Raw genomic sequence first — 10,380 nt, 5'->3', positions numbered from 1 at the left:
CCATCGATAAATGCTACTTTTTCACATCTTTCGGGTATTTTCTAGGTTCCATTTGAGGACGTGAAGCGCTGTTCAGACAGATCACGACTCATATGTCGGAATAAGTAGTAATCAGAAGAAGCAAGGTCTGGAAAATACAGCGGGTGGAGTACACTTTCCATTTAATTGTTTCCAAGTATGTTTTATCGGTTTTGCAACATGTGGTCTAGTGTTACCACATTATGATTTCTTATGTATTCGCTCGTATTTCGGCCGGTTTTCGCGCAGTGCTCGGTTCAAGCGTATTAATTGTAGTCCATAGCGATTACCATTAACGATTTCATCGAATAATGCCTTCAAATACTCGCTTTTTTTGATGTCCAGAATGGTTATTTACGCGGTACAAATTAAAACATTTTTAAAGTACGGAAAACACCTTTTGTGTGGAGCCTTCAACATGAAGTGAATTACAAATGATATATTTGATTAATACACCGTAAAAAATTCAAAAACAATAATAAAATACACTTTAAAAATAATTTATGAGCCTAATATGATTATTATGATTAATTTATGGACGTAAATATGCATATAATGAATATATCGATGCTGTTTCTCCGATATTGAAATATAACATATTCAAAATCAACATTGTTTTTTTTTCATTTTCATTAATGTTTTCATTATCTCAGTTATATAGTTTTTCATTTCTTTCAGATTTTATTTTGCTTTAAGTTTTCTTTTAATTCCATAAGTTTCATTTTAATTAATAAGTGTAATCGCATTGTGATTAATTTTTTTCACAGAGAAATTATATTGAAATTAAATAATAATGTAAGTAATATTGTTAACTAAATTTATTTTTCATTTATATTTCAGCTTCTAAACAATAAAAACATCAGGCATAATTCTATGACACATAATCATATTGAATTGAAATACTATTCATTTTACTTAAGTGCGCATGGGTTTAACAAGTCATTCATGTACTACATTTTGTTTATTTCCTTGTAGCCTCGGTTAAATAGAGCTTAATAGATAATTTCAACATGTAAACGGTGTCTTAATAGCTCAACATTATCTTCATCATCATTATCATCAAAGTATGGGAATTGGACATGTTGGATGGACAAACTTGTTCGATGTTGTATTACTATATTACTGCTTGTTTTGTCATCATATAAGTTAAAAGATGCTTTAAAACTAATGCATTTATAAAAACTCGATGCATCGATTTCTAGATATGAAAAACATTCTTATTCTATATTTCCGCCGAAATCGAAGTAGTCGTTTAAAAATCGCCGTAGCAAATTTATTTTTTATATTTATAGATATACCAGAAATGCTCGATTAATTGGATAAGATTATATATTTCTGTGAAATAGTTCGAATTAAAATATAAATATGCTATTTTTAAATGGCTCTAATTAATCTCATGCTTATACATCAAAATTATGTTTACTTTGATGATTGACCTGCGTTCGTTTTCTGGTTGTTCCGTGATTAACTAATCTTCAAGCATACTGAATATCTAAATATTCCTGGTTTTAACTGGATTTGCAATTATATGATGGTATAATTAATATATTTCTTTCTATAGAGTGAAAATAAAAATATTTATAGTAATTCTATATAACTTTTTAAAAATGTATTTATTATATTGTTACTAGTTCCTGCCGACTAACCTACAATTTTCTGTATAATAACTTAAATCTAGGTTTGTATCTTGGAGGACCCGTCATCCTTCTCTTAGTCTCTAATAAAAGGAACCTCACTACACTACACGAGATCAAATGGTTTGATTCTTTGGAGTATGTGTCCTATTCTGGTCTTATCCAAGAGTTGTATAAACTACTTCGATTTTGACATGGATTGGAGTTTCTCATCATGTCACCTTGTGATTCGCTTGACTTGCTGAGTGGAAGGCAATATCTGAAGGTATCGGTGCAAATAATCAGTCCTGTAGTATCTGGGTGCACCTACAATATTTCTGAGCATTTTCTTCTGGAAAACTTGTATTGTATTCGTATTAGTTTTCACGGAACATCCCCATAATTGAATTCCGTATGTTTATATAGGTTTCAATACTTGCTTGTATCTAATCTTCCTTCCAAATAACCAATACATTTTTCTATATTTTAACTCTAATTCTTTCCTTTTCTTTTTTATATGTTCCTTCCAGCGAAGTTTTACATCAAGATTCACTTCGAGATACTTAGCGTTGTTTTTATATACATTATTTATTGTTAATAGTGCGAGTGCGGTATGATTATACGTGAATTGCACATGTAAAGATTTACTTTCGTTAATTTATTATTATAATATTTTCCAGATGGATCCAATTATTTATATTGTCACTTTCCTGTTGTAATTTTTTTGTGGCTATTTTCGCTATTATGTCCGAGAGCAAGAATCGGAGGATCATCAGCAAACATAGTCATCGTGATATTTTTGATTTTCCAATACACTTCTTTATGGTACACCCGCTATAACTTTTTTTAATAGGGAGTAAGCTTCCTCTTGTTTGATTCTAAACATTCAGTAACATTATGATCAACATTTCTGTAACTTATGAACAAGGCTTTCATGCCATAGTTAAAAGATATATAAACTTTGATCACAAATTGAATCTGTCTTAACTTCTTCATAATGTAATAATTCGTTGTTTTTACAATTTCCTTTTTAATAGTTAGAAGTAAACTTACTAGAAATGTATTACCTTTACTAGAATACCTGCTTTTACCATAATAAATATTTATCATTTTATCATTTTGTATATATTACACGAACTGAAGGTAACACCTTCTTGGCTGATCTCTGATCGAATCTGTTGCTTTGAGGTATTGAGTTCGCATGGTTTGTTACCCTTTTTGCAAAAATATTGGTTTTAAGTATGCTTATTGTGCCATCTTTTATCGAACTTAATGTTAATTTATTGAATAACTTACTACGAGACCTGACCGAGCTACTGTAGCACCAAAATTATGATAAAATAAAGGAGGTGACAAGGGATATAATACAAAAAACAGGTTTGGTTTTATATTATGAAATTAAAGCATTTCTCTATATAAACGTTATAATCTCTTTAAAAATCATATTCTATTTAAATATTTTTCAATTATTTTGATTCCCCATATTACGTGTCCAACAAACTGATCCAGCGCGACATCCCCATAGAACCCATAACGAGTATGATTCTGAGGGTTAGTGCGAAGTACTCTGAAAGACTATTGGTGCATTCCAATGCACATGCCAAACAGTTAAAAGTGCGCGATGGCAGTGAAGTGCGTAGGTTCAAACGCAAACTACCGTACGAACTGATTAATAGACACATAAAGTGAGATTTAATAATCTCTATAATAAGTTAGAATAGCATCTATAATAAGATTTAAATTATAAATGATACAGTAGATCACTCACTGAAGTGATATATTCCATGTCGGGATAGTTGTTTTATATAAAAATCATATAGTAATACTTATTGCCCACGGACAGATTGTTGACGTTCTACGAGATTAATAAAAAAAAATTGGTTCACTGTGTTTTAAGAAAGGAAATAACTTTAATGTATTGTAATGGTGCTTGAGCAACAGCAAAAAAAAAATATAAATATTTTAGAAAAGCGATAAATATACCAGTTTGTTAAAAACCTTGATATTTGACCCCGAGTGTAAATCTACTTAGTCTGATAAATACATGTAGTAATATTTATTTATCAATATTGCAAGTGCTAAACGATCAAAATAAATTAAAATGCCAGTTTTATTAAGTTATTCAAAGTATTGAGGAAATACTATTGTAAATAGATATAAACGAATATTTAGCCGATTTGGTTGTCTCAGAGTTCAGGTAACCAGACGGTCCACAGTGTGACATGTTATACGATATAAGAACAATATTCGGTACTTTAAAAATAAAAGCACCAATTTTAATTCTGTAAACGGTTTTTAATAACTTAAAGCATGATCTAACAATATACTAAAAGATATTTAGGATTTTTTACCTAGTATACAGGGTGTCCGGGTAATAATATGAAGCGGTCATATCTCAAAGAGTATATTAGTTCTAACTTATCCAAAAAAATTAATACATCAAAATGGACCAAAAGAAAAACCTGGAAATTATTTTCAGTATTTACAAGGAGTTTGCAAGAAGGTTTGATGTCAAGATATTAATTAAATATTGATAATATAATATTGAATAAGATATTGTAGATTGAACCCAATTACTTTCTGATACCACATGTGAAGGAAACTGTAGCTTCTTCAGAGTTCTGTCCGCTAATTCAGCTGCGCGTCTTCTTCTTGTTTTAATTAAAGCCTCTTTAAAAAGAACTCGAGGTCTTCTTTTCCGATTTAAACTGGAATTAGGTTGGTCTATATCCAAAGATGGTGTTTCTTGTAAATTACTAAAAATCGCCCGCGAGAACGACATGCTTTCTATATTTAGTGGCCATTCATAACCCAAAAACCTTACATTATTTTATCTTTTAAACGTTTCGATGGTTTAAGTGACAATATTTTTTCATAAACCGACTGTTTTCGATGATCTTTCGGAGTTTCTAACCAAATGTCTATTAAATCTTTATTGTATTTTAATATTTTTTATTGTAACAACGTTCGCCACTAAAAAAAACTAAATGGAAATACTAAATTGGTTTATGAATAGTTTATTGAAATATCTTGGATGTGGCGTAAATTGATTTTTTTTAACTTGAACAAAATTTAAAATTCTGAAAGATTTACACAAATTTGGCTCGATATTTCCAAACTATAAAAAATGTAATCGACCTTCGCGGTAGCTTTAGAACAATATGAGGTACTTCATGAAACATGAAAAGAAGTCATTTCTACATTATGTAAAGAATACATCACTTGATTTAAATCGTGATTCTTGGCTGATATTGACATGTCTGACAAGTTTAGAAGCGTTGCTAAACAAAAGCGCGGCCAACCAAGATAATGTGATGATTTTATATTATTTAGTGACAAATAGTCTGCTCAACCTGATAATAACCGATAAAGGTGTCTACAGTGTTCAACATGAACAGTTTTTTTATGGTATTGCTTTGAGGCAGAGTTTCCAAAACGCTTACAAAAACAATGTACAAAGGCACTAAATTTAAAAAATAACAAGAGTTGACATGAAATCTTGACACATATCCTTTGAAAATCAATATTATTCAAAAGTTATATGAGTTTATCAATAGTTGTAGCTTTAGTAATGTCTTTATGATTTGAAATTGAATCATGAACTTTGAGGAAAAAAGAATCTAATGAATCTAATTATTAATGTGGTTCTGTTCATATCGTTGCCGCTATTGAAGAAACAAATTTATTATTACTGAGTAATAGAGGAAAATAACCGATCTATTTCTGTAGCTTTTTATTAATTTTTTTGCAACAATGTATCACTTATTCTGAAAAATAGAATTTGTGTCAATATATTGTCAACCATACTATATTTTTTATTTGGTGTTTGGATATATATTGATCAGCGACTTCTGTTGATGAAAATGTAAAGTATCAATATAAATAACTGTTTAATTCGATGGTTCTGACATTTATCTATATAAAATAATGTTCATCATGGAGGGCTCAAAATTGCATTTTCAATGTTCAATACTTTTGCTGTATCGGTCCATGAGTTTTTGCAGCTCCAGAAACGTATTGATGGTATAACATATTCCAAATGTTGGTTTCAATGATATACAAGTGATGGTCTTATGTCAATGATTAAGAACGGTTTGGGCCATCAGAAAGTTCGAATACAATGAATTGCAAGAGTAATTGGATGAAAACTTGATACAAACTATCAACTTCAGATAGATCAGCAGATGATGAGTTCCAGGTTTTAAATATGGGATGGGAATGATCCAAATGGAAGAATTTTTCTGAATCTTTTCAATAACACAATTTTATTGCTCGCTAGCAAAGAACATTCTCTGCTGCGTATTCTGATTGGTGATGAAAACGCAAGGGGCATGAATTGGTCTCTTGATTATCACTTGTTCATATCGATACAGCTGGCACACGGTTTCGAAATCCTGAAGAAGTGAGAAGATATATCTTTGATTCAATCGCTCTCAAACCAACATTTTTCTTTAAATATAGCATCTCCATCATTTTTTCAATAAATGCTTTTTTCTCTCAGTGAGCTGCAGTTTGGTACTCTTATATAATAAGTTTACAATTTAATATGAACATATTTTATATGCTCGTATAAGCAGAATCTTAATGTAATTTCGTTTTTTTACAATCAACACTATAATATAGCTTGGTAAACTTTCATATTCAGCCATGGTTTTATGCGATATGGTTTCATATCACCAGTTTTCATTTATGGATGTTAAACTTAGTATAATTATATACAGTTTAGTCGGCTTGGTGGCGCAGTTGTAAAGGCGACAGGATGGTCCTCCTATTGTTGCGATAGGCGCGGGTTCGAATCCTGCTGGGGCATGGTCGTATATTTATGTTTGTGATAGTTTAATATTTGTGATTGTCCTAGACAAGAGTGTTTTTCCGGCAAAGAAAATAATCCCAGTCATGCCAGTAACCAGACCGGAAGTCTTCTGGGATGATTTCTAAAGTTGGTCACTCGCCAGTCGGTAGGCTTAATGTCGAGGACCGTGGTTCAGAGCCCACGTTAAACTATAAATCCAGTCTAGATAAACCCCTAATTGGTAAAAGGAGACTTTAATATATATTGCTTATTAAACGATTTGACTTAAATCAAATTGAATCAAGGACATACTAAATAACCACTGGCAGACAATTATTAATTAGCATCATTATACGTAATAAATATTTAAGCATAATATGTACAATTAACAGTATATGAATAATCCTGTAATGAAACACTTTATTATAATTTTTGTTATCTTGTAATTTTATATGTATTTAAAAACCCTTTCATTTATCACATTAAACAATTCTATGTACTTATATAGAGTAGTATTATTATTTTCACGAAACGCAAGTCATCTTACTTATGATCTTAATTTACTTATCTTAATTAGGGCTACTTAATAAATCAGATTATTTACGTCAAATTTTAAAGATAGAATTATAAGGCTATAATAAAAGTTTTAAGGAATTTGACAATTTTTTTAAATTAAAATACATCGATGAAACAATGAAAGTTTCTGCAAATATTTGTTATATAAATATATGTACCTTTATTTGATATGGCGGTTGTAAAGAGAGTGTTTTACATAATAACAGTGAATTAATTCTAAGGGTATTCTTATACATTTCAGCGAAAATGGTACTTTTTAAAATTTTACGTAACACATTATTATTAGTTATAGTTTACCGGTAGCTCCTACTTTTTTCCATCTTTCTGTTATTTTATTTCTTGCATTCCATTTTCATATATCTTGATAAAAGATGAAGCATATGGGCATCGAGAAGAGGAAAATTAAGCGATCGAAATATATGTACGTTTAGCGCGTCAAAAAGGTTTGTAAAATCGGTATACCAGGCGGGTGGTATATGAGTGGTGGGCTTACCAGGTGTACCGGAATGTCACTACCGGTTTTTTCGAACTACAAAATTTTCAAGCAATGGCAACATTTACTTATTGATAGTATTGGCCATTTGATTCTATACATCTTGTCTATATTTCAAGCAATTTATGGATGCCATCCCAAAAAACGGTGTGTCCTTTGACCAAGAACATCCATCGAGCCATTTTCTAACTTCATAAAATTCTAAATTGGAATTCGTAATTAACCACGTCGCTCTGGTCCCACTAAACACAGAGCATTGTCTTGCGATCAGAACGATTTGGCCTTGGAGTCGATCGGTCGTCTTGACCAGGTGATAACCATGATTTCTTGCACTTACGATTTTAAAAGTAAATACACCCGTCACTATTAGATGCATAAATGGCTTCCGAATCATACCTTTGAAGCAGCATTCGCAGGCGATTTTGTGATTTTCCATTTGCCTGTCATTCAATTGATATGACACCCATCTTCCCATCTTTTGGATTTTCCCCATTGCTCGTAATCGGTCGCTAATCGTTTCTTGGGCCACAATTAACACTTTTTCGAATTGCTTTTGAGTTTGAGTTGAGTTTTCATCCAATAACTCTTGCAGTTCCGCACCTTCTGGCGACTGAATAACTTTCTAGTACACCTAGTATTCAAAGTAATTTACAGGGGTTGCCCAGGAATAGTGTATCATTTCTCAATGTTGAATATAATGCGTTTGAGTTGAGCATTGAAATTGATATATTACCAATATGTTTGCATGCTTGTTGTATTTTTTCGGTATGAGAAAATAATACGTAAAGATGTATAAAATGTTGAAAAACTATTTTATATACAATTTTTCTAGAATTTATTGGAAAGCCATATGACTTAAAGATTAATGAGTAATAGATCAAAATATTGTTCTGTTCCAGCAAGTAAGTTCAGGTATCAGTAATAGAAGAAAAGAAAGTAGTATCTGCGACTGAAGTAATAAGTTGAATCAGCCAACTGTAGGAGATTTTGCTTCTTTAAGTTCATGCCAATGAAAGAGGGAAAATACTCCAATATGTATGGGTCCGATACTTGGACACTGTTACAGTCCGAAATCTGTACGACAAATTTTGCAGGTATCTTTTGAAAATCATATTAGAAATAAAGCCAAAATAAAAGAAGATAGTTTAGGAATAAATTCAGGTTTGGATATGTCAGTCGAATGAAAGGTAAGAAGACTGATACTTTTGGATGGAAGACGCAGCGAGCAGTTTCGAAAAAAAAATGGATTAATGCCATCGAAAGCTAACTGTAAAATTGGAGACTAACCTTGTGTGAGACCAGAGCGGTTGAAACCAATCGCCAACAACAGGTAGAACAACAACATAATGTATGATAACTAGATACTCTCTCCGAGCGCTGCCTATGGATTGATGAATAATCAGTAATTTATTTTAAAACTTTTTAACTTGCTTTGATGTACCTCTTTTAGACTGATATTGGACTTCATTCTGAAATTATGTATTTTTGGTAAATATCAGAATGGATGACGTCTATATATATATATATATATATATATATATATATATATATATTACTGCATTGATCAAATCGATATGGATATAACGAAAAAGCTTCGACCAGAAGAGCTTTAAATTCAGCATATCTGTCATAATAGAACATTTCCTGCGTGAAGAGTTTTTATATTGCTTATCAAGTCGCTGTTTATATTGCTATTAAGTGATGTGTTACATAGATAGCAAACTTGTTTGGTCTAGAAATATTTTGAAATATAAAATTTAAATATCCAGAAAAAAAAAAAGAAAAAAAAGAGACGACCTGCTATTAAAATATTGTCTAATTTTCATAGTTAAAACATTGTCGAAACATATTAATATACGATAAAGTACTTTATCGTACATTATTTTTAATAGATAACGTTTCTAGGGTTTAATAACATTATGATAAATATAACGTATGTGAATTTAGAGTGCCTATTATAATTTATAAGTAGTAATTACAAATAGAAGCTAAAACAAGTATTTTTATTGGTCGAAAAATTTTCAATAATTTTCAGTAGGAAAATGAAAAGATATATGTGTATAAGTGTCAGTAAAATGCATAGAAATGAATCAGAGATAAAGATTATATAATTTTTCTAAAACATTATTTTTTTGTTATATTTTAGAGTGTTTTTTACAGACTAAGGTTTATCTGGACTGGACCTACTGCTTAATGTGGCGACTAGGTTTACTGCTCAACGTGGCGAATGACAAACTTTAGAAATCATTCCAGAAGACAATCGGTCTTACCCAGCTTGGTTACTGGAGTGATTGGGATCATTTCCTTGTCGGATCACTCTTGCTATTTGAAAAATCACATTTATAAACAACAATCGCAAACATAAATTTGGGATCATGGCTGACCAGGATTTGAATCAGCGACTATCGCAACAGTAGGAGAACTATTCTGCTGCTTTGACTACTGCGCCAACCAAGCTGGTGTTACTATTATTAAATGTAAAAAGGATATTAGAAAAATTGCAGACAATCACGTTACTATTGATAACATTGACAGCACCGGGAAACATTCTACTAAAAAATTATGTTACGTGAATTGCTTGTTATGCATGCTGCATATAAGCGCATGGTATTTTATTACCTGTTAAAGTCTGATGAAAATATCAGTATTAATTTTTAACAATGACAATATTCAGCTAAACTCTGGAAGTGAACCGTTCTTCTTCTACATGTACCTAGATCAAACGGTACAAACACAAAGTATTTGAAAGAAGTATATATTTCGAGGATTTGAAAAAGAGTAAGAAAAATATTTATTAATTATTTGAGTACACAATTTTATAATAATTCATTTAAAATCAGAGCCGATAGTACGTTATGACGGACTAATAGCCATTTTAGGTGAATAAA

The sequence above is a fragment of the Rhynchophorus ferrugineus genome, unplaced genomic scaffold (assembly GCF_030347505.1).
Source record: "Rhynchophorus ferrugineus isolate W39M unplaced genomic scaffold, kcgeb_rfMv2 rfM1, whole genome shotgun sequence".
NCBI lineage: Eukaryota > Metazoa > Arthropoda > Insecta > Coleoptera > Curculionidae > Rhynchophorus > Rhynchophorus ferrugineus.
Note: the sequence above shows the minus strand (reverse complement) of the source record.